Raw genomic sequence first — 25915 nt, 5'->3', positions numbered from 1 at the left:
GGTAGTTAAATATTAATTAACAGGTCAGTAGTGGTTGCGTTAACTCATTTTGCGATTTTAGTGGACAATGAGCTTTCATTCAGCCTGCCCTTCATAATATATCAAAAATTTAAAATATAAATTTACCCTTCTGCGCTTTTGTTTGATTTAAAATGCATAATCAATGAATTTAAATCACATTCAAGGAATATTCCATTGCACCCCATTACTCTGTCTTGTATTAAATAATTACAAGATAAAAAGAACTTTGTATATACCACGTTTTTAAATTTTCTATTGAATTATATAAACTTCACAATTCTATGTATTAATAAATATAGAATACTGAAATGTCATTTTGACATTTCATAGTGATTTCCATAGTAACGCATGTATATATTAATAATTTAGTTGCTAGGACCCACTTAGCAACCAATAATAGTGAGTAGTAAATATTACTTCTAACGAATTTTTTCCAAAACATACAAAACAGAATTAACTGAAAATTAATTCAATTCTGCTTAAAGATGGCCAAAAGTATTTAAAAATGCATTCCTGTCGTGTTCTGATATATTCTAAAAGTTTCAAATGTCTAGCTAGTCGAGAAGTTAGTTAAAAATCTTGGACAAACAAGAAAAAATCTGTTCGGAACAAACAAGAATACGAGCTAATAAAAACATGGTAAAATAGTTAGGTATCCTAGATTTAACAATATAAATAACGATTAATCGTAAAAATAACGTATAAGTATCAAGTGTATACTTGGGAATCGTGATATTAATAATTCCCGATAATACCTACGTTCATTTTTTTCCAAATAAAAACATACATTTAAATATCGAAGAATGTTTGAATATGGAATATGTATTACTTGTATTTTGAATTCGTTATTTAGGCTTTCCTTTCTCAGGTCGCGGTGAACTTTTTCTTCAAAGACTGACGAAAAATGGAAAAAGGCGGATTGGAGTCGCGTTCGGTCGTTGGGGTGGATTATCCGGAGTCACATCCTGCCAGGTATAAAGATGACACGTGCCTGGGAAAGCATTTTTGTAGATGAACACGCGCTATACCTATGCTTTCGCGAACACTTTCAACGCTTGAAATCATACCCGTATAATGAGTATTAAATTATTTTTATTCATATTCACTCCGTTGTAGATACCTGGTATTCTACTGACATGAAATTCATACATTGCCTCGTAAGAAGGCAAAAAAAACAGAACTGTGTCATGTCTAAATAAAATACATAAAATTCACCGGAATACAAGGTAAAAATAGAAGTAAATAGATTTATATTAATAAAACGCAATTTTTTTTTGTACTTATTCCACTTTTTTAAAAAAGTGGAAGAATCAATAATAAATACAATGCAGTTCCACCATGTATTGACAGTTAACACTATAAAAGAAAAGAAGAAAATAGGTAAATTATAAAAACACATAATATGTCACAAATTTATAAAAAAAAATCTAGTAGATGCTCGTAATTATCAAATCGTTACATATCTGTAAAATATATGATAATAATAACAGCGTTAATATAATATTTTGATTCCAATTAATGTTTTTATTGAATGTTATAAAGTATATCTCAGTGTCTGAAATGTTCCACTAACAGTGCATCATTTTTTATCTCAATGCTATACGGCCATTAATATCCGGTATGGCAGCTCACGGCTAAACGAAATACATACAATTTACGTGTAACTGATAAGACAACATAATATTTTCATATTGTAATTTCTATGTATGGCGTGAATATATTGATAAGTCTAAAAACATAATTTCTTATGGCAGTTATTTGTACGCTTGACTTTCCGTGGTATTTAGACTTGTCAACATATTCACGCACTACTCGGATTTAATGGTTAGTAGACATTTTGTTTCTTGTCTGTTTAGTGGAAGTCAGCGGCAAACAAATTTTGAAAACAGCCGACATACCGGACTATTTGTTAGGTTGGGATAGGTTAGATTAAAATGTTTGCATATAAGCACTAGACTAAACGAAGTAGACAATCGAATATAGGTATAGACACCAAATCTACATCCTGAAATTATTGCCTGAATTCCCCATCGAATACCTAAACATAATCAAAACCAAATTCAAAATACTTATAAAAACAATTCGCAATGTAATATATTCCGACTTGATGCAATGACACGCTGTTTCTCTCCGTAAATCTGTCACAAATTAATAGTAATGTCCTTTAATACTTTACATTATAAGTAAACTCGATATGCTATTACTATACTATAAGCATCTGTCAAACTATTATGAGAGTATCCTATCATTTGTTTTCTTTCACGACCCGATTAAAATTAACGATTCTTTTATTTTTCAAATTTAGTATTTGCATTTTACGTGAATGTTTTCTCTCACCTTACCCCTTTTAATACGCCTTCTCCCAATTCCGCTCTCTTCTACACATACATACACTTTTTTTCTCATGCGTTACAGACAGATAAATCAAGACAAATATATAATAATAATTGTAAACTGTTAAGGTACAACGCGGTTTTTTTTTCGTTTTATAAAATTTACAATTATGTATTTTAACATTAAATCAACATAATGTAGGTATATTCAGTTACTTTTGTGGAAAATTGGGAAATAATGTATCTTATGAAGTCATCCCAAAAAAGACTGGCAAAACCAAACCGATGAACCGCAATGCAATTAGCGCCATCGTCACTGTTCTTGGATATAGGATTCTGGTTTAATTTCAACTTTCCAGATGATTCCCGCATTTATAAATTCACATACTTAACTACTTATATCTAAATAAAAGGCGTAGAAATATAGTAACGTAGGTATACGTTGTAAAAGTAAAACTATCTTTGAACTCAATACCCACATATAATTATATCCATACTTTCATATAATTATATCCATACTTACAATGAAGTGTTGAAATGGGTATCTTGAATGGGTATACGTGTATATAACACTAATATTATATCCACGTATCGTATATATTATGTTATTACGGAATACACATCCATATCTTCATATATATATTATATATATGAATTGTACTCTATGATTAGATTTCGATTATGTACGATCGAACAGGGGATGAAGTGTGTATGCGTGTATATTATACGTCGCACATAACACATTTATTCATATTTATATCTGGTTATATTGAAAAATAAACTACCCCATTATGTTATTGCACTTTACGTGCTTTCATATATATTTTTTTCAATTTATTTTGGTAGAAAATATAAAGTTGTTGAAGTGTCTTCTTTTATATATTATTATTAAAATGAAATTGAAAATATAATATAAAAAAACGTGTTTGCAAAATATTATTAACTTTATAAAGTGAGAAAATGTCTGAAAATAAAAAGGTTTTGAACTAAGAGTAATTAGTTATTATTCATTGGATCAATATGTAAGAAGATGATTACATTATACGTTAAATATAATCACATTTAAACTCATTTTAATCAACGAGTGGGCACCAATTCTGCTACTAAAAAAAATCAATCGGTGTTGTAATATTTACCCATTTTTAGGTTTACAATTTTTGTTTTTTTTTTTTCACATATAAAACTTTAGAATGGTTTTTATTTATTTATAACTAAGAAACACTTTGGGCTTACGTTGGCCGCCAGTTATAGTATGTTTTAGTTATAAAATAGAAACACTTCCGGTTTTAATATTTATTCAGAGTTCATAGAGATTAATCAATAATAACAGAGAATACTTCAAACAGTACACGAAAACGGATTAAGAAGATAAGATGACTCGCTCGACCAAATAACCATATGACCTTGCCAAAGGATTAGTTCAGTTCAGGTAGGTATCACATTTAAAAATTAGATACCACACTTATCACTAGAACCGAATCTCTATAGTGTAAGGTGCTTAGTCTCAAAATAGAGGACCTGTATGATCAAAAGGGTCAAAGCTAATCAGGCTAAACTGAGAGAGATGCCATAAAGCTAATTTCTTTTATATAACCACTAAGTACGTTAGATTTTTTTATTATAATGCCGACCTAGCTAAGTCGGTAAAAAAAATCCACGAGACGGAACAATAATCTCACACATTCTATAAACCGGAGATGCGCTTCGGTGTACTCTTGTCCATTTCGAGCCTTGAATATTATAACATGAAATATTATTATCAAAATATTACTAAATTAAAAAGTCCGGAGAGTGTTTAAAACGTGCTTTATTTTTTACCGTAAAACATTTTTTGGTTTTACTTATTTACACGTTTTTAATTTTAAAGCACGTATCATAAATATATACCTACGCCTCTGCGAAAGCGACTAACATAAACCCATATTCCCTAGAGAAGTGATAATCTTCACAGTAGCAAACTACTGGTATAATCTTCCAGATGGGAATCGAACGGCAGGCAGTGGCGTGGTGTCGTTCCATTAACATAATGCGCAAGCACTGGCTTATTTCACGTCGCTTTCAACAATCAGAGTCGTATAACAAAAGGTTTTTTGTTGTACTTTTTTATTATAAAAACTCATGTGCGAAAATAAATATAAAAATGTTATTTTTTTCTATTACTCTGTACGAATTTTTCTCAAGTAGGATATTTTACCACGTTTTTATTAGCTCGAATTCTTGTTTGTCCGGTACAGACGTTTTCTTTTGTGTCCAGTACACATTTTTCTTGTTTGTCCAAGATTTGTATTGGACAATTGAAGATTGCTAGGACCCCCTTAGCAACCAACAATAATAACTTTTCATACAAAACAGAATTAACTGAAAATGAAATCAATTCTGCTTAAATATGGCCAAAAGTATAAACAGAATGCATTGTCGTCGTGTTCTGATATATTGTAAAAGTTTAAAATGTCTAGCTAGTTGGGAAGTTACGAGTAAAAAATTTGTACTGCACAAGAAAAAATCTGTACCGGACAAACAAAAATACGAGCTAATAAAAAGTGGTAAAATAGTATAATTGTTAGCTAAATAGTATTATTGAGCGCGTCGATAAGAATTTTGACAGGTGGAACTGCCACCTGGTCGTTTTTTCAGATTTTTTTAGATATTTTCGCCCATGTCTGCATGCGGCGTTTAATAATAAATATGTGCGTATAAATGTAATATATTATCATCAGCCAGGGTTGATTCAACCAGCGGGTTTTAGAGCGTCCATGTGGACGTTTAGCTCTCCCTTCATTAACCCCTGTATGAGGGCATTTGTCCAGCAGTTCTCCACTCGCCGAGCGATATATTCATCCCAATGCCATCCAGCGCATCTTTTCTATACACTAGACTGCTTTCGGCTGCTACAACAGCTATCTAGGGTAGAAAAGTGTCGAAGTATTAGCACGTATTGTAACAATTACAATAAATTAGTTGTAATTGTTACAATAAGTGCTATGTTTTAACAGCACCTCTCGTAGCTATGCTAAATTTCAGAGCGAGATAGTCAGTTTAGACTGTTTAAACGGCTAACTTAGTGTAATCGTTACAATAAGTGCAAATACTTCGATACTTTCCTACCCTAGATAACTGACGTAGCGGGCAGAAAGCAGTTTTGTGTATCTAGAATAGATGCGTAAGGTCGAAAAAATATACGACAATCGGTGTGTACTTATGTACGCGCGTTAGAAGTTATACTTTTTTGCGTAACAAAACAAAAACAAAACTTGTGATAAACTAGATTCTTTGACTAGCTCTTTCTAGACAAGATAATTCTTGTTAAACTACACACTCAAGAAAAAGGACCGCTTATTGGAACGCCGCTGGTTTATTTCTATACACTTATACTATATTATATAATTATTTATCGTTGTTTTTATTTTTAAAGTAACAACTGCCACTATGACGTTTAATAGATTGCTTACGTAAGGAATTGCAAATGGCCGACAGTAATAAATTCGTTTCCTAGGCAACGGAACAATTCTTCGTACATATAATAATAAATTCGCTGCCTACGCAACGGAATAAACTATAATATTATACTGTATAATCGTCACGATTGCATTATCATACTATGGCGTAAATGCAGTGCGTTCGGCTGATAACTGAACAATCGTGGTTCGAACCAATCGAGTGCGATTTTTTTCGTGTGAAAAAATAAATTATGTGTTACATGTCACACGCCACAAATACACGCTGATCTGATTTCCCAAACCCGCCTAAAGAAGTACAACTTCAAAAAGATTCGACTTCTGTATACTTAGCAATTATTACACAATTGTTGGCCATAAAACGAAATAAATATTCGTGTAGGTATTTTGTGAACGCGTGCTTTGTTGATATTTTTATATCGATATTGCCACCTCGAGTTCAACTAATCTCCACGTTTCGTATGACTGATCACGGTTTCCGGGGCCGCTGATCTGTGTGAATGGGGGGTGGGGGAAACGGCAATTTGTGATTGACGTCGCGACGCCGGCGCTCTTCCTCCGCAGACGTCGCTTATCGGCGTCGCTTTGTTTCCCGCCTGACGAGTGTCACCTCTTTTGTGCGCGCAAGCCGGAAATAGAAAATAGGGAGTTACCATTATCACTTGACAGATTACCCTAGGTTCACTCACATTATATGAACCCATGTAGGAAAATTTGCATTTAGGACTTTCGTCCCTTAGAATTGGTTCGTCAAAAAATGTAAATCAGCAAAAAACATCAAAGAAATTATTAACACATCCTGAACACTTTTTAGTAAATATAAATACTCGATCAAATAATATATATTACTAGTTGACCCGGCAAACGTTGTTCTGCCATATAAATTATTTCTAGTGAATATTTTGGTTGTTAAATAAAAAATAACGAATGTATCGTAAGTATGTGGGGATGGGATCTATGACAGAAAGAGGAATGGAGCGCTGTAGACGATGACCGCCGATAAAAACAAAAAAACACCAACCATTCATTTTCATTATTCAAAATGAGTAATGATGTTCATAATGAATGAATTACCTGTGATAGGATCTCGTTGTTTAATGTTTATGCAATATCCGTCTTGTCCCTTCCAGAAAATTAGCGGATATTGGAGAGCGACGTATGAACGGTGTGTGTCAGCGATGAACTCCGGATTATTTTTTCTTCTTCGAATCACGATTTCTCGCGTCGATGTGCGGTTGCCAACCACAATTCCAGCAATGTCGTCAACAACAGGCGCATTGAATCGACGCACGTGCTCTCCAGCAGGTGTTTTATCAGGATTGATGACAATAGCGTGATTGTCACTTTGCAATTCGTGCATGTGTGCTTTGAAGAATTTCAATAATTCATTGTGCTCATTCAATAGGGCGTCAAGTTTGCCGACGATGCGCTTGGCATTAGGCGAATTGAGGTTATTGTAGCCGCAACGTGCATCCACACGATTGATGTGCTCACCGCCCATGAAGTAGATTTGTAAAAATGTATGTGGTTCGTTTGGCATTGGCAGCAATGAGCCTACTTTGCGGTACACTTGGCCTTTGATTTTGAGCGTAGAATGGAATTGTTGACCATTTTCCGCAGTATTGTGAACTATTTCTGTTGCTCCGAACGAAGTCATTAGGAAGCATTAATTGAATGTGCGAATGGACTTCAGGAACAATTTGTTTGAATCTGGAACCGTGCCGATAAGCAAGCCGTTCAATGGTTCTGGTGGTATCTCAATTTCTGGTAGTTGCACTTTTCCTGATGCGCAACACATCCCAGCTGACTATGTTTGAATTTGAGCGCATGACAATGTGGATATTCTGTGTCCATAGCACCAATCAGCACTTTCGGATGAGCGGAATATTCAATATCTGGCTCGTACTCGAATTCGAGACGAAGGAACGAAGCGGATGTAAATGCTCGATGTACTTGTTGGCGTTGTCAGTCATTTGCTCCGCGTGTATTAACTACAAACCGGCGCGCTTGGCTCCGTTCCAATTGTCGTTGTTGATTACGTTCAGCTCGTGCCTCTTGTGATTGAGATGCACGCAATTGCGACATGCTCACACGCACGTTTTTGTTATCTTGTTGGATTTGTTCTGCCCTTTCTGCTCTAATATTTTGCATGTTTGTTGCTTTATTCATTCGACGGCCCAAATGGCCCCCCTTGCGTCTTGCTGGCATTGTGCACTGTAATACACGCACACAAAAATAGATAAATTAAAATAAATCGTACAAAATGTTGCACGCACTGCGTTGTGATATGCCGAATGAAATGTCAAAATGACGCGACGCTTCTCTTGCATTCTTCTCGGACGTAGCACCATCTGTCATTCAACAACATAAATAATTTCGTTCTGTTTGAAATATGAACGACGGTTAAATTTGTTCATACAAAAATAATAAAATCGCGATTAAAAATGGGAGGGTGGGGGTAGGAGGGTGAAAATTTGGGGTTATAGGTATTTTTTGATGCCAAATAATAAAAAAAATACAAAAAAAAATGTCAAAAAAATAAAAGAATTTTTTTTCTGGATAGAGATACCCTAATCACCTAGCGGTATGAAATATACTTGTTGAACTATTCTCATACCTAACAAATATACATTAAAAAAATCATAAAAATCGGTCTAGCCATTTCGGAGGAGTGCAACCACGAACACCGTGACACGAGATTTTTATATATATAGAGATTTCTCATACTAAACTCATATTCACAATAAAAGGAACAGAATAAATCATTATGAATCAAATCATACAGAATAATATTAGCCAACAGATATAAAATAAAATTTATTATATTTATATAATATATTATTATATATATTTGGAATAACAATGGTAGTTTTCCAATGCAAAGATACTGGCATGTAAAATATCTCACATTAAGTAGGAACATATGAAATATTTCCAATAAAACCCATAATCAAACAGGAAAGTTTTTTATATCGTTCACAAAAGGATATGCTGTCAGTAAAAAATAAATATACTTCTGGAATGGTCGCATTCTTTGGAACATGATATATTGCAAAAAAATATTAGTTTAACAGAGGCAGTTTGCCGTAGACATTATTCGTATGGTGATACCAAAGATTTTAAAATAAGCCTTCCCTATATTTATAGGGGAAGCATATTAAATATATAAAAATAAAACAGAAAAATGATACCGAGAGTGAGAATATTGATTAAACTAATGGGAAGATATTTCTCATTGCAGAATTGTTCGTAGCATACTTAAAACAATTGTTTTTTCCAGTATCTGTTAAAAACCGTAAACATTTCAAAACAATTTTAGATCCACTCAAACAGTCAATGATATACAGTAATAAATGTGCAGATATTGCTGTCGAATTCCCTAAAATAATTTTTAATAATTTCGATAAGTTCTCGACGTTTTTGAGATGTGGTAGCTACAACTACTGAGGGTGTCCTGGACAGATCACTAACAAATGCCTCGATAATACGAGAAGAAAAGCTTGTAGAGGATAATAGAAACTGGAGAAGACTGATCCAGAATATAGCAATATCAATTCCGGAGTGATTAAAATCATCATTATAGACCACGTCATCAAGGTTAGTTCCCGTGCTCCCACATTTTATCATTTTATCATTCCAACCTAACCGTGTTCATACAGTCCACTCAAATTTACAACGACGATTTTTATGCAACAGATATTAGAGCGATGCAGATTCGATTCCTGCGGGGTCTTACTTTTTTTCAAAAAAGATTTTTTCTATTGGTTAATATATATTATTGTCCCAGAAGTGTTTTCAAAATTATGTATGTTACATAGGAATACATTACGTACAGGGGCTGCTCTACCTTAAGGGTTCGTAGGGACCATCCCCACATCGTTATAATGTCAAAAATACATTTATATGATATGTTTATAATAATTGTCATAATATACTAACAATATGATTAAATAAACTATTTAATTTATTTTATCCATCTAAACCCGTCGAAATTCTATAGAGATTTTTATTATTATTATACAAATAAATAAAGATATTATTGTAAATTATGTAATACATAACATAATGACGATTATGCGGTATTAAAATAAATAGTTTAATTAAATACACCCTATTTCACTTTGACACATATGTACAAATTAAGAAAGCTGACCGGGGTCACTCAGCCCCAACCCGTCGCCGCGATACAAATCTCGTTCTGTACTAATGTTAGTATACGCATACTGGGGAGCGAATCAAATAACCCCTAGGTGGTTAAAAACGCTTGCTGTATGTCGTTGTTCAAACCTGATAATGGTAAGTCTATACACTTTTAGATGTGATTAAGTAAAGACTCAGATAATTATATGACCTATTTATTCTGAAAAATTACTCATTCCCTCATAAATAAAATCATATTATTATAATTAGCTTGGCACATAATGTATAATATGAGAAAGTAGATAGGTATGTTTATTTAATAATGAATGACCAAACCCCACCACCTAGAAAGTCGTCGAGCCGCCACTGAATACGTACACATTAATACCGCTACATGGAAACAGGCCGAATTAGTAATGAGCATTAGCATGACATTATTGGTATTAGTACGAATAGCAAGTACTAATGATTAGTTCTAAGCCCACTGTGGGTATTGGGTTGGAATCCTGTATCTTGAAAATTCTTTCTCTTCTTCCTATCGCTGCAACCCTATGTACCGTAAAACTGTTTCCCTCCATGTTAGAATGCCCAAGGTCTTCAAACTCAACTCGACACTATCCCCCAATCTTGTACGTGGTCGACCTGGTTTTTTTTTCCTTTTAGCTTCCCAAATGTTAGTTTTTTGTTATGCATGACTCGTCCATCCTGTATGCATGGCCCAGCTATCTAAGGCGAGTTTTGTGGACTATACGATGTACGGGCCTATATTTTTTGTTAGTTAATAAAAATGGTAATCTACCGTTTACCTTTTACATTATGAAAAAGTATTGTATAGGCCATGGCAGAAAAGAATTTACTTTATGAACATTCGAACATAATATCGAGCAGTACATTCCTGAAAGAATTTTACGGTTACTACGTAGTATGATAAAGTATGTATTTTCAGAGAGCGATCGACATAATCGTAACCCACGCGATCCGTACCTTTTGTTTTTACGGTTTCATATTTTTTTCCAAGTCGCTGAACCGAGCAGCCGTTGTATTTTAAATGGCTCGCGTGCCATAAAGAAGGATATAAATATGGACCTATCGTCTCGGTAACTGCTAATGGAACGGGTCTATAAGCGCGATAACTTTATGGTGCTATCTTAATGTTTTTATGTTTCAATCGGGTGATGAAAAAAAGTGATACATCACGAGTTTGAGAAAAGTGCACAGGTGTGCATTCAGGAAACAGTCGTAATTTAAAATACCAATATATTTTTTTGTAAAATCTCATAAATTACACATACTAGAGAAAATCTTTTAAAAAAGACCGTGCAAGTAAGACTCGAATCTCACATATTTACTTATTGATACAATGCCCACTATATTTTGACCACGACACGAAACTGTAAAGATCGAGTATTATTATGAATACTTCGAATGCAACGTTCTATGTTACGCAATAACTAGCACTACCATCGGAACTTACCATTTAGTAACGCTGTCTGACACGACCTTGCTATTGACCTATTATTTATTTCCTAATAAAATTAAAAAAAAAAAAAAAAAAAAAAAAAAAAACAATGCCCGATACTAAGAAGAACATAAATGGGCCTTAAAGGTTGTATTGACAGTTTTTTTTTGTTTTTTGCGAGAAATGGGTGTTAGTCACGTGCTCAACACGTATTGAAAAACAATATGTGAATTTTCCAGAACAGGAATTCAAACTCGGGACCTACGACATTATAGGCCTGCACCTAACCGCTCAGCAATCGTGGGTCAATAATCCACAATAATTAAAATCGAATATCTTCAAATCTTAAAGTGTATTTGGTGTCGAATAAAAAATAGTAATTCAAACATTAGTTATTAAATTACTAGTGATTGGACTCTGTAGAGAAAGAGAATCAGAGAGAAGTAGAGCAGTGGAATCTTATGACAGAAATAAGGGAGTGCACAGTACTATAATATTAATTTGATGCTAAGTACAGTAAGTGCCTAAAATAAGACCAAAACCAGTATCTTCAGCCAAATATAATAATACGTTTGCTCAAGTTGAAGAATGACAATGCGATAAATCGCTGCCAGTGTTAATACTGGATAGTATATACTTGAAATTGGACATGCCTGTCCTTTATAATATACTATTTACTGAAAAACTCGAATGAACTAAATTAAGTTCTATCTTGTTTTCTTAATTCAGCCCTGTAATTGGTTACCTACTACTTTTGTCTTCGTCCCATGGGGAAAATTCCCAAAGACTCTTTGTCTAAGTGCTCTCCCTTATCTCGTAGCTTTCCGGTATTTTGAAAATTGAATATCCCTATACATTTAAACGACACAATTTGCTGAAACATTTACCGATTAAAAAACTGTTCGTATTCCGTCATGCGTACATAAACGCATATTGATTCCAAAGGTCGCATAGTCCGATACGACGCTTATATACAAACTTTGCATTTGGACTACCAAGTAAACTGTTGATAACGGTGAATGGTGTAACTTGACCCGAATGTTTACTCCATAAATAGTGTGATCTACCCTCTAACTCAGAGATGTGCACGTACTGCCTCAGGAGCCACTTGTGGCACTGAACTATACTGAATTTTACAAATTTCTAAATATTTTTTGTTAAGTAAAAATAATTTGATAAAAGCTATGTAAAAATGAAATGGAAAGCTTCTTCCTCGTCGAGATCTTGTGACTGAAGATTGTGACCCAGATGAATCGGTAACCGGACAAAACAGAACATGACAAAACAGAACAGTGACAAAACAGAACAGCCAGGGGAAAAATGAAAAATTAATTTTTGTGGAATCTATTTAGGTTAGGTTAGGTTAGATTAGGTTAGGTTAGGTCATCATTTCGTTGTACCTAGTTACCCAATCATTTTGAACATATTATATTGAATAAGATGAGATATCCTAAGCTTGCTGGCAACACCAAGTTAAGTCCTGTTTATTTGAGGCTTTCTAGCGATTAGGAATGCAGAAATTAGGTATATAATTTGATTTATTATGGCGTATTGAAAACCTGTGCTATTAAAAATCTATTAACATAATAGAGATAGGACAATTTCAATATTAAATTTATATTTTTCCTGAAAGGTCATAGTTATATTTATCGTTGTTCTGTTTTGTCACTGTTGTGTTTTGTCATGATGTCATGTTCTGTTTTGTCATGTTCTGTTTTGTCATGTTCTGTTTTGTCATGTTCTGTTTTGTCATGTTCTGTTTTGTCATTATTCTGTTTTGTCATGGAACCGATGAATCGGTCTTCTCGTCCGTCCATCTAGAATACTGTTTACCAGAGGGTGTTGGAGATAAATTAAGGGGCGGTAGGAGCATGAAAAATTTAAAAAAAAATTAAAAACTATGATTAAAACTCCAGTGTGAGGATACTCAGGAGTTTTCAAATTTAAGTGGAGGAGGACTTTTGTAGGGATTTGGATCTCACGGTTATTCAACATTAACAGTATGTGTAACATTATATTGGTAGTTCTTTGACAGTCTCGCTGTTGAGGGACCAGTCCGTTGTGATTGGGGGTTGACCAGGAGGTGTAGATGGAGAGTCGCCAGGAAGATAAATGAGAAGTCGAGATTTGGTGGTTGCTCCGATGGATAGAGGTGCGAGTTTTATTTGCAGCGTAAACAGTCGGTACAAGTGTATGTTACAAGAGCATTACGTTACAATACTTATGATACTGTTCCGAGGTCCGAGTCTCGATGGAACATAATGCGGTGCGGAGCGACTGATACGAAGCTTACTGATCGGACTGAGATTAAGATTGATACTAATAGGTATTTATACTGACTAACTCATCAACTATGATAATATAATATTTGGTAAATTGAGAGTCATTGCTGATGAAGTTTGCAATAGAGAAATCTGCCTCCTCCGAATTATTGCACTTCGAACTTTCGCTCCCATCGAAGAATGTCACGAGTGTAGAATATGCTGACTGTAGATGCGACGATTGTGCGATAGTTTAAATGACATGCTAATTCTTACACTGTCGAAATAATGCTGACAAGGCCCGAGATCAAAAATTAATAATTTAGTTGCTAGGACCACCCGCTTAGCAACCAATAATAGTGTTTTACTTTTTACGGATTTTTCTAAAATAACTTTCCATACAAAATAGAATTAACTGAAAATGAATTAAATTCTGCTTAAAGATGGCTAAACCGCTAAACGTATTAAAAAAATGCATTGGCATCGTGTTCTGATATATTCTAAAAGTTTCAAATGTCTAGCTAGTCGGAAAGTTAGCTAAAAATCTATTGCAAGATTTGTACTGGATAAACAACCACCGGACAAACAAGAATACGAGCTATTAAAAACGTTGTAAAATAAATATCTATCACTCTCATCAAAATATAATAGAAAATATCTTTGGTTAACGGAATCAAAATCATTATTGAACATTATTTAATTACTATGCATATAGCAATCAATTGCATAACGTGGTAATTATCACTTAGTATGAAGACAATGACTTTGCATAGTATTTATGCAAATTGAACATTACAATATGCAGACGGTATAGGCAGATGCTGTTTGAAGAGACCGGTAGGGAATTGATTGGTGTTTAATGAACTCAATTGTGACACGGTGCATTCAGCTTCTGATGACAATGTATTGCTGAACTATGGATGACTAGGTGGATGCAGTGTTTACCTGGCATTATTATGAGATCAGCTGCTAACGTGGTATAATGAATCGATTCATTAATTATTTGAATGAACATGAAAGTTTCGTACCTACAGAAAAGATTTTTGATAAATACATTTTAATTTAATATTAAACTAATAATTAATTTTAAATGTATATTAAACTAATAATTAATTTAAAATTTATATTAAACTTAAGTAATTTAATATTAAACATGACCACAAAATAATAATATGTAATAAGAAGATGGGATGCTTTAAAATTTTGTGACGATTTTTTTTAATTATAAACTTATCTTTTACTGTAAACAAAAAATCTGTTTGTTTTTAATGTTTTTAAATACGCATTTATTGATTAAAACACTTTAAAATGTAAATTCCCAAAAAAATGCCTCAAGTTGCAAGGTTTGTATTTTTCCGCTGAATGCCTCTGGTAGGTGGAGTATTCGCAATATCAAATTTTGAAGCTCGATTTGATATAAATAAAAAGGATTTAAGTTATACACATTTATATTTTTTATAAAAATCGATGTTTTTTAAAATAAATATAAAAAATATTAAAACGATGAACTAGTCAAAAATCTAAGCGACGAAAAATTGAAAACTTAATAAACAAAATTCTAATAATAAATATGACCATAAAATATAATGTAAATAATAAGATGTAGCCCTGGAAAGAATTCGAATTTTACTACATTTTTTTACAGTTGTAAGTTTATCTTTAAATTAAAAAAAAAAATAAAAAATCTTCTTAATGTTTTCAGATACATATTAACTAAATAATACAGTTAAAATTGTAAATTATTAAAAAATAATCTCAAATTGCAAGCTTCGTATTTTTGCGCTAGGTTCTCTGCTGGCATGCCTCTCCCCCTTAAGATCAAGGAATATTCATAATTTAGACCACCACAGAAACAAACCAATTAGAAAAATTATTCTAACTAAGTGAGACTTAAACCCACATACATTGCATTGCATGCCAACGACAAGTAAGTCACGACAAAATTTATTAATAGTTATGCGATTGAAATTTTTCGTAAATATTGGTGACCATGCTATCTGAATTTTAATAAATACTTTTACCTCACTACAGGACATCATCAGATGCTCTGTGGCAGGGGTGTTGCCTCTCTACCTGCACGTTTAAGTACGATGTTCGATCACCCTTATCTTGAGACGGATTAACACCACCATCGAGGGTTTAATTTTAAAAGACAAAATTCTTTATTGAAGATGTGAATAATAATTAATTTCATTGTAACTAAATGCTGTCTATTAAACGTTTGCATTCTGATGGTGCTGTCTCGAAGCAACCGTATACTGAGTTCGGAGAACATATGCTTATGACAGATACTGGGTATGCCTGATGACTTAAGGAGTATCGAGGAGAAAAGATAGTAGACCAAGCAGCCTCTCATCACGTTGGGAGTGAAGAGGCGACGTTGGACCCGGCTCGGCCGCGTGCTACAGACGCCTGAAGAGAATTTCAAAAGTGAAAATAATACTCGTTTATAGAAACTATAATACTACTTTTTTTTAGAAAATCGTTTACTCTAAAAATATAAAAGACAGCGCGATTAATACAGTTAGAGTGCGGCCGTAATCAAACGTCACTAAAAGGTCTCAGTAATAATAACTGACGTCGGGAATGGAGAAACTAAGATTACTAGAAGATTAAAGCAGAGAAAATCGCTTTTAAAAGGATTGGAAATTACAGGTAAACCAAAGGTAGCTTTTATATTTTTATCTTATGAAATGCGGCAAATAAACCAGTGGATTTTTATAGGAAAATTCTTTATTACCAGCAGTAAAATTACTGCGGTTCGAAATAGTGCTTGCAGACGAACAATTATACTGAGGATGCGGTAGCTATGAAAATGAAAAAATATTTTTAATTTGTTTAGTTGTTTTTTATTTAACGGCCCACATGCCCAACGTAGGTCATTAAAGCATTAGCCTGAACATTCCTTAAACAATGTAGATAATCTATGTATATAATTTTGAAGCCTTTTTACCCTTTATATTTATTTTAAACATTTGATGACTGCACTGCATAAAGTAATTTTATTACATAAAATAGTATTCTATTAAACCTCTCGATCTAATGTTTTAGAATATAGTCATATTTCAGTACATCCATGTGCAGTGGTGTTAAGATTTTTTAGGTTTATTAATTTTTATACGCATTTATAAAATCATTAGTAGAATTTATGTTAACATTATTATAATGAAATATTTACGACAAAGAATTATATTTATAATCTCTGTGATCCCAAATTTGACAAGAATTAGCCATTATTCAAGAAATGAGAAAGATTACCTCATTTGAAGATAATTCTAAAGATAATGATTATAAGCTATGTCTTTGACCATTAAAATGTGATAAAACATCCTACGAATAATGATTGTTTTATAATAATTATTGACCTAAGAATAAGGTAGTATTTTTTTAAATACGCCATTTCTATTGGCATTTCCTAGTGGTTAAGCTACAACATACGGCCGTAGCCATAAGTTGACAACGATAACTGAAGTAGGGAGTAAGATCATGTTAACGCGCGTATTTGAACATGTACCTAACCGAAAAAAAACTATTTTTTTTATTTACCAGGGCTCGTGATTACTCCCAGAGATTATCTCTCCGTCTCGTGAAAAAAATAATTTAACCTTCTAAGCTAGCTTGGCCATATACCACAAAACAGTAGTGAAGGGTGAATGTAGGCTACTAAGATCCGACATAAAAAGTACACTCTAAGCTTTGTCAGTCAAACGTATTTGTTTTCATTGAACTTAAACTACAAGAATGTAGATAGTGTTTGTTAGTTTTTAAAATTCAATTAAATCTTACCTAATTCAATCCATAGTAGATAAGAGTAAAAAAATATTCGTTTATCTATGCAATATCTATAATTATACCATTAAACCATACATAAATTTAGATATTTTATAAAATAGAATAATATATTTTATCGTTTACGGTATGGTATAGGCCGGATGAATTAAAAAAAAAACTAATCAACACCACCTGTAATAATTCATCGAAAATAAATAATTGCTTATGACTAAAAAAGTGTGCACTATTTTTGTCGGATTGTCCATATCATAAATTATGGTTTGGTTTATGCAGGATTTAATTGAATTTAAAAAAAAACTAACCAGCACCATCTGCAAATTGTATTCTTAGTTCAACGAAAACAAATAAGTATGACATACAAAGTTTATTCAATTTCAATTTAAATTTACTTTATTGTTCAATTTACAATAATGTGGACATAACAAATTATAAGTTTAGGATGTTCACAACGTGACATGAAACATTATTATAAAAAAGACAGAAAAACAAAAGTAGTAAAAGGGATAAAAATGAAGATATAAAAAGAGAACATAATATGAACATACAACAGCGTGAAAATACAATTATACATATTTTATATAAATTCAAAGAAGTACACTGAGTGTGCTAAGGAGAGATCTATTTTAAGAATTTATAAAATAGCGTCCACCTGAACTCACTCTCACGCAAGTGGAATATATCAATACCCGAAGCAATTTGGTTGAACATAGTTATCGCCCTCCCAATTGGCATTACCAGTGGCAGGTTGGTTCTGCACCTTGGGAGAATAAACAACTGATGCTTTCTAGTATGCACTATGTATGTCAAATCTTAACAGCCTACCTCCACTCTTCGCCACTGTTACAAAATCAAACACAACGATTTGTTGTAATTTCGAGTGCTGCACAGTTCAATTACCCCTTTTAACTGTATGATTGATCTATACCTCTCACACTCTCAACAAAAGATGCTTTCAAAGCAAACATAGTAAATTGACAAAATAACCGATAAATAGCTATATACATGACGTCTAGGGCTTTTGACTTGAAAAAAGTTTTATTGGCGCACAGACTGTCTCTCTCGCAATAATCCGCCTAAGAAAACTTTCTCTTCACAAGTGGCTTAGAAAATCTAAAAATATACTCTATAAAAGTATATGTCAGATTAATAAGAACAGGATATTGATCGTTTAAGACGTATTTCCATTTAATTAAACATACTTTTTATAAAGACTTGTTAACAATTCTTATTAATTATTTTGTAGTAGGTATTAAGTAGCACTAAAAGCACAATTAAGAGCATATTTCAGTGAAACGGCAAATAATTTTCAACTATAGGTGCGACGAAATTTTGGATTCGCTGTCAATCGGAGAGCGAAAGTCGAGCTGTGTGAACTTGTTTTGTGGTGGCGTCGGGGGAATGAATTCTTAAATCATGTAAAGATGACTAAAAAACGTTACCTATTTACTTGAAAAAGAAAACATGTCAATGAATATAGTATTATTATTATTACTAATATAACATTAAACATAACATTAAATGGACGCTTGTTGAATTTTTATGACAAATTATGTTTTGTTCTGCACGCGTCGTTTGCACAATCTTCGCGTCGCGTAGTCACGATCCTTTCAGACCGTGCCCCAGCTGACGTATAGCCTTAATTGATCTCGATGCAGATCTTAATGCAGTGATTCCTAAACTTAGTAAACTTAAAGTGCTTTATAACGAAGACGTTTCTCCAAAATATATTCTTATTTTGGTGCCGACTTCTATCCAAAATAGATCATTTACAGTGTGACGTGTACATCAAGCCTTCTACGTCACATTATACTAATACTATTAAGTCACGTGGTGTTTGCGTATTGATTTGTCATAGCAGATACTCTATCTCTAGCACTATTGAGAGGAAGTCTGTTTTACCACTACATTCTAAATAATTCTCTTCGTCATTTTAATGTTAACAAAACTCCACGCGATATCAAACACACACTAATTTCTAGGCGTGGGAAATATAGTAGTGGCAAAATTAAATGCTTGGGGGATAGTTTTAGTTCCAGAAACGACCACGATGACGTAGAAAACTTGATATAAATGTCGCACTGTAGTGATTAACGACGCTATATTGAATTAAGAAACGCAATCGGAAGCTGCATAATACTCGATTATTTTGTACACAGGATTCAATCAAGTATTGCATTTTGTTTTTATTTAAATTATGCTTGTACAAATCATTATTTACTCATCTACTACAACTATAAAGATACTCAATTTTAATTTAAAATTAGATTTTTCGGAAATGGCAGTTTTCACATACGAAGCTATTTTTACCACGTTATTCTTAGCTCGTATTCTTGTTTGTCTCGTGGTTGTTTGTCCAGTACAAATCTTGCAATCGAGACATTTGAAAATTTTAGAATATATCAGAACACGATGCAAATGCATTCTTTTAATACTTTTGGCCATCTTTAAGTAGAATTAAATTCATTTTCAGTTAATTCTGTTTTGTATGAAAAGTAATTTCGGAAGAAATCCGTAATCCAATCCACCATTATTGATTGCTAAGGGGGTGGTCCTAGCAACTAAATTATTAATATATACGTACGAGATAATGGAAATCAAAATGACATTTCAGTATTCTAGATTTTTTTGTTGCAAAATAGCAAAAAAATGATTTGTTGACAATTACTACATAGAATTGTCAAGTTTATATGATTCAACAGAAAATTTAAAAACGTGGTAAGTATATAAAAAGTGCCTTTTGTTTTGTAATTATTATTAAATATTTTTGAGCATTTAAAACTTTGACTGCCACGCGCTGTCATGTCATATTATCACCTCTTCTCCTCTGGGTGAAGATACATTGATCAGGTTCTCTCTCTAATTCTCTTAAAAAAACTTTACAATCTTACCGAGTTCTTCCATCTTCCGCAATCGAGGGCATATTTGAGCTCCTCTACGTTCTCAAGGTCATCTGAAAGTCGCAGCTCTACTCAGTGCCGCTCAAATTTAGGATATTTTACTACCATGTGTGCCATTATCGCTGAGTCACAGAATGGCTCACTGGTAGAACATTTAGTCTCATCAGGTAGTATATTCGATGTTTACATCTAATCTAATCTAATCTTATACATATACATGAAATACAACTAAACCTTAATTTTTTTTTTTTTTGTGATTTTACCGAGGCTTTGACTGCGACTCGCTGTCATATCGCCTCTTCTCTTCTAGAAGGGGATCCGTCGATCAGGTCCTCACTCCTATTCTGTTAAATAACTTTACAATTTTGCCTAGCTCTTCCGTCTTACCCACCGCCAGGACACCCTTCAATTCGTCGACATTCTCATAGATATCTGCAATTCGCAGCTGTACTCTGTGAATTTCATATTTGGGGCATTGCAGTGCTATATGTACAATGTCCTCTAAAACATGACATTCATCGCAGAGCTGCGATTCGCTTCTTCCCATGAGGACATCAAATCTTTTACCCATGGTGTGCCCTGTTCTTAGCCTCAGTATTAACTTAAGCTCATTCCCCGTCAAAGAAGACTCTACAAACCAGGGCACCTCTCGTGGTGATGGTAGAATTGACTTACTCCATTTCCCCTTTTCTAATGATGCCCTATGGTGAAAATCTATCCACATACTATGGCACATTTTTTTTATAGCCTCATTCCAGTCCAGGTTTTCTGGTATCCACTGATGTGGTACCCCTGAATGGCCGGCTTCCTTTGCCAGATCATCTGCCCTTTCATTTCCCTCAATGCCCATGTGCGATGGGATCCATTGAAGGCATAGATCTCCTCCTCTATTTTTCTTGGCGTCGATCTGGTCAAGGATGTGGTATGCTATGGTTTTACTGTTATGTGAGCGAGTTGCTGCGGACTAAACCTTAATTGAAACATTAAGTTTAAGCTAACTTCTAAGATCACAAGAAGACGAATCCTATCTAATCCTCAAAAGGGGGTCATTTTAATGGGTGTTAGCAGATATTTAATATTTATTTAAATAAATAAGTTTAAATAAATAAATTATTACGTATGTATCTAGCAATGCCATAAGTACATAATCCAATACTAAATTACTATACATATGCTATATCACTGGTTCAGAAATTAAGTTTGAAAATAATTTTGATATTACGTGGAAATGTACGTTTTTTATATCAACTAGCTTTTGTTGAAGTTGTTCTGGTGAAATCGTTCATTCAAAAGCACAATGCTGAAATCTCACGGAAAGCTCAAATTAAAAGCTTTGCTCATCTTTAATAGTGAGAAAACTACAAAATTAACGACTTTCTTCTCCCCAGACGTTCGGAGTACCAATTAATATGCCAACAAATACACTTTTATTAGTGCAATAATTTTAATATCCCAATATAAAACCAGAGGTACCCTTTCAAACCCAAGATAAGACCATAACACTGTAATATGCTGCGGTTTTCATGTTTGCAATAATTGAGCTCAATTTCCAGAACTTGGTCCATGCGCAAAATTTACATAATATATAATTTATTATGAAGACATTAATTTTAGAATTGATTGCTTTGTTCTCGTTTCGACAATAATTATTTCTATCGACTAAGGACACTTCATGGAAATTTAATTTAAATTCTAATTGGTGATACTATTGTGCTCACTATTATAATAATAGTAATCGATTCTGTTGCCAAGGTTACGCCTTTCTATTCTATAGTATACACAAAACTTACAACAATTATAACTTTGACATCATTTAGTTTTCTTAGAAATAATAATTTGTAATAATATCTTTTTACTGTGTATTATTTAGGGACTGTAATATACAAGGTATATAGTCGTTATTTACTTTGTCCCAACTACATCCGTTTTAAATTCAAATGGATTCAAGCTCTCTTCTATTCCATTTAAGTCGTCTTTTGCGACCCGGGTTTCGCCTTTCGGCATCTTCAGGCGTCGTGTACACTCACCAAATACAAACACACACTGACAACAAACACTCTTAACTCTACCTTATATAGTAAATCAATACAATAAAGTAGGTAAAAACTCCATTACCTACCTATCTAGTCAGAGGTCACAAAAAATACAATAAACAAATTATGAATAGTTGAAGTGTCAGTAAAAAACCTAATTAGTAAAAACCCTATCTTATTAATAACAATACACTCCATAGCATATTAATATAATAAATCGTCAAACCTAATAATAGATCATTATTCTTTATAAACAATAAAAATACTACACTCAATAGGTGTAAATCGTCAATTCTAAGAAAAATAATTAATGGAGTTAACTAATGAGATATTAGTCTTTTTTTCTCCGTTTTGATGTTTTATATCGTTTATATTATGGCGCACATTAGCTTGTTTGCTACACGGCAAATAACATGGTGTTAAATAATTATATTATATCACTAAGGTTTAACATGCACATTTTAACTTGATAATTCAGCAAAGGTCTGGAGCGTCCTTGTAACCTCTACACAGGAACGAGGCTTCTAGACAACTGTAAGATTCTTAAATCCGCTTCGCCATTGTCTATTCCCCAAACATGAGCATAGACAATGGTGTGGCAGTTGTATAGTTGGGTAAAATCTCTGCAATTAGTCTCCTTCCTTTCGAAAAAAAATTGACAAACATTTTTTTTTAAGTTTTTAGTTAGGTTATGTAGGGTTGAATACCCTACCGACCAGCATGATAGAGCAAAAATACCTAGTCATTGCTCACAGTATAAATTGCAACTTTATTTTTATTCAAAATAAAGCGTGAAACAATAAGTAATTTTAAAACTAAGCCATATTCCACGCCAATCGAACTTGCGAACACAAAGTCATTTTCAATAAGTAAGCTGCTCTTAGCGAAATTAAATATATCAATTACTCGTGTAACCCAATATCGAAACGCGTTAGATTTGACCCTGGATAGAGTTCATCTGTAACATATATTGTAAACAAATGAATTCACTTGGTTAGGCAAACACATATTAACAACACCAGCGTGCAAACTTAGCAGCGCCCCATTGTGTTTCGATATACAAACAAAAAAATGACAGTCTTATTCTTTTAGCTTTGTACCTTCTACTGACGCTCATTCAATATTGGTGTGTTTGAAGGTTGCACCACACACTATAGTGCGTGTTTTATTTTCGTAGGACACTCACACATTCAAAACCCTGCTTCAAAATTTAGTGCATTGAGGTATATATAGCCTATGGAAATTCTATTTATTAATCTGTTCTCTGGATTTGACCAAAATATGTTGACTTCTTAACATATTGGGAAAGTACCGAGAAGTGTTGCATGGAATCGAAGCCAGAAAAGAGAGGACATATAGGATTGCTTGTACTTGTCATCCAAGAAAAGATCAATGGTTGACGTAGCAAAGGACGAAAATCTTTACGAATGCATTTCCACTGAACTGCTCCGGATAGCAGAAGATAAAATTAGGATCGTCCGGATGGTGGCCAACATCCTTTAGGGTAGGTATTAGGGATTGCAATACTGAATGAAAATATCAATACCGGTTTTTCGGTATTTATTATTGAATACCGGTACTCGTTAAAACATAAAAACAGTTTAAAATCTCTTTAAAACTTTATTTATAGCAAAAACCTAAATACATACATTTATTATGTTGACATTTAAAAATATGTATTAATCATAATATTGTAGAACTGGTGATTTTCACAAATAATTTTAATATATTGATAATTTTAATTAAAGCCCTCCCAAAGGCTAGTTCATTAAGTGCGGGTGCAGAAAAAGCTCCTTCAACGCTTATACAGTCATATAAATAATTTTATTATAGAATAATAAATTAAAAATTTGTCACGGATGTTTTGTTAATTTATCCGGACAATTTTATAAATATGTAAATTTGATGGATTTTGTTTTGATGTTATTTCACCTCTGTTGGATTCAGTCAATATATCATATCATTTCAACTTACACACTCAATTTAATAGGCAATACAGTACAAAGTAATGAAAAATAACATTAAATTAATTTTCAAACCGTAATCGAGTGTGGTTTCTTAATACCGAAAATTCCGGTATTTTGGATTTTCAAAACCGGTATTTCGGTATTGATAAACACTGGAATACCGGTTTTGTAATACCGGAATTGCAATCCCTAGTAGGTATGGTACGATAAAGATAAGAATTTATTACTTATTTTCTTGTATAGCTCTTGGCTCTATCTCTATCCGGTTATATTCCTTGCATATAATAGTGGTCCTTAAATTCAGGTTAGAAACCCATACACTTTTAGTGCTGCAATAATTTTAATATCGCCTGAAATTACACTATTCCAAGACGACCGTATAATATATATCCACCCTAATTCGCCTAGCCTTTGGTTCAAAATAATAGAAGTGGCAGGAAATCGGAAGTAGGAACTTCCATTGACCTGCCTTCGCGATATTATGGCCCACCCTTGTTCCGGCTATTACCGCACTACAATGAAATCGCTTACCTTATATCGCATATATACGTCTATTAAAACAGTAGCAGACTAAGGGTGTGGGTGATACACGCGGGGTACAAAATAGAACATTGGTACAAAACACTAAATTTCAACAGAAAATTAACAATATACTTTTTAATTAACTATTTTTTTTTATTCAACGAATAATTCATAAGATTTAAGTATGTTACATTCTAACTATTGAACATACATAATTTTGAAAACACTTCTGAGAAAATATAATATATAACCAATAAAAAAAATCTTTTTGAAAAAGTAAGATACCCCGCAAAAATTGAACCTGCAACTTTCGGGTATTGCGGCAAAGCACTTAGACCACTATGCTAAAGGTTTTGTTGGTTATAATATATTTTCTCAGAAGTGTTTTCAAAAGAATGTATTTTCAATAATTAGAATGTTACATTCTTAAATCTTGTGAATCATACGTTGAATAGAAAAAAAAATTAAAAATTATGGGCAAGTTCAAGTAAGTTAAAACAAAAAATCTTGGAGTGATCCGTGACGTCGGTTAGTAATTAAAGTAATTCCTACTTTGACTTAAAATACAAAAGCCAATAGTAGCTCAATTTGATTTGAACAGATTTTTCTATTGTTTATAGGTAATATATTTTCTCAGAAGTATTTTCAAAATTATGTATGTTCACCAATATAATTATTAAAAATATATAAAAAAAAATAGATAGGTATATTATTCTGATCTGATTATTATTAAGAAAAAGACTGGACCATCTGGGCGCCGACAGATGAATAACATGCGCGAAGAAATACACTTAGGTACATTACGAACCATTAAAAAGCCACGCAGCTCTAACATAAAGATGTAACTTATATCTTTAAGGGTGCTGACTATATTGTTTTGTGGAAAGACATTTTATTAATTGAGTAGGTTAAAGGTAAAAGGGCTTCTCTCCATCACTTTCACATTGAGATAATAATACATGCATAAAAATTATGACATAATGTTGAGAATATTTTACGTGGGTACATTATAAGCAAATAATACCAGGTGGCAGT

The sequence above is a fragment of the Rhyacophila brunnea genome, unplaced genomic scaffold (genome assembly GCF_057557595.1).
Source record: "Rhyacophila brunnea isolate RB1 unplaced genomic scaffold, BYU_Rbru_1.0 scaffold_8, whole genome shotgun sequence".
Lineage (NCBI taxonomy): Eukaryota > Metazoa > Arthropoda > Insecta > Trichoptera > Rhyacophilidae > Rhyacophila > Rhyacophila brunnea.
The sequence above is the reverse complement of the archived record's forward strand: the minus strand, read 5'-3'. Positions refer to the sequence as shown.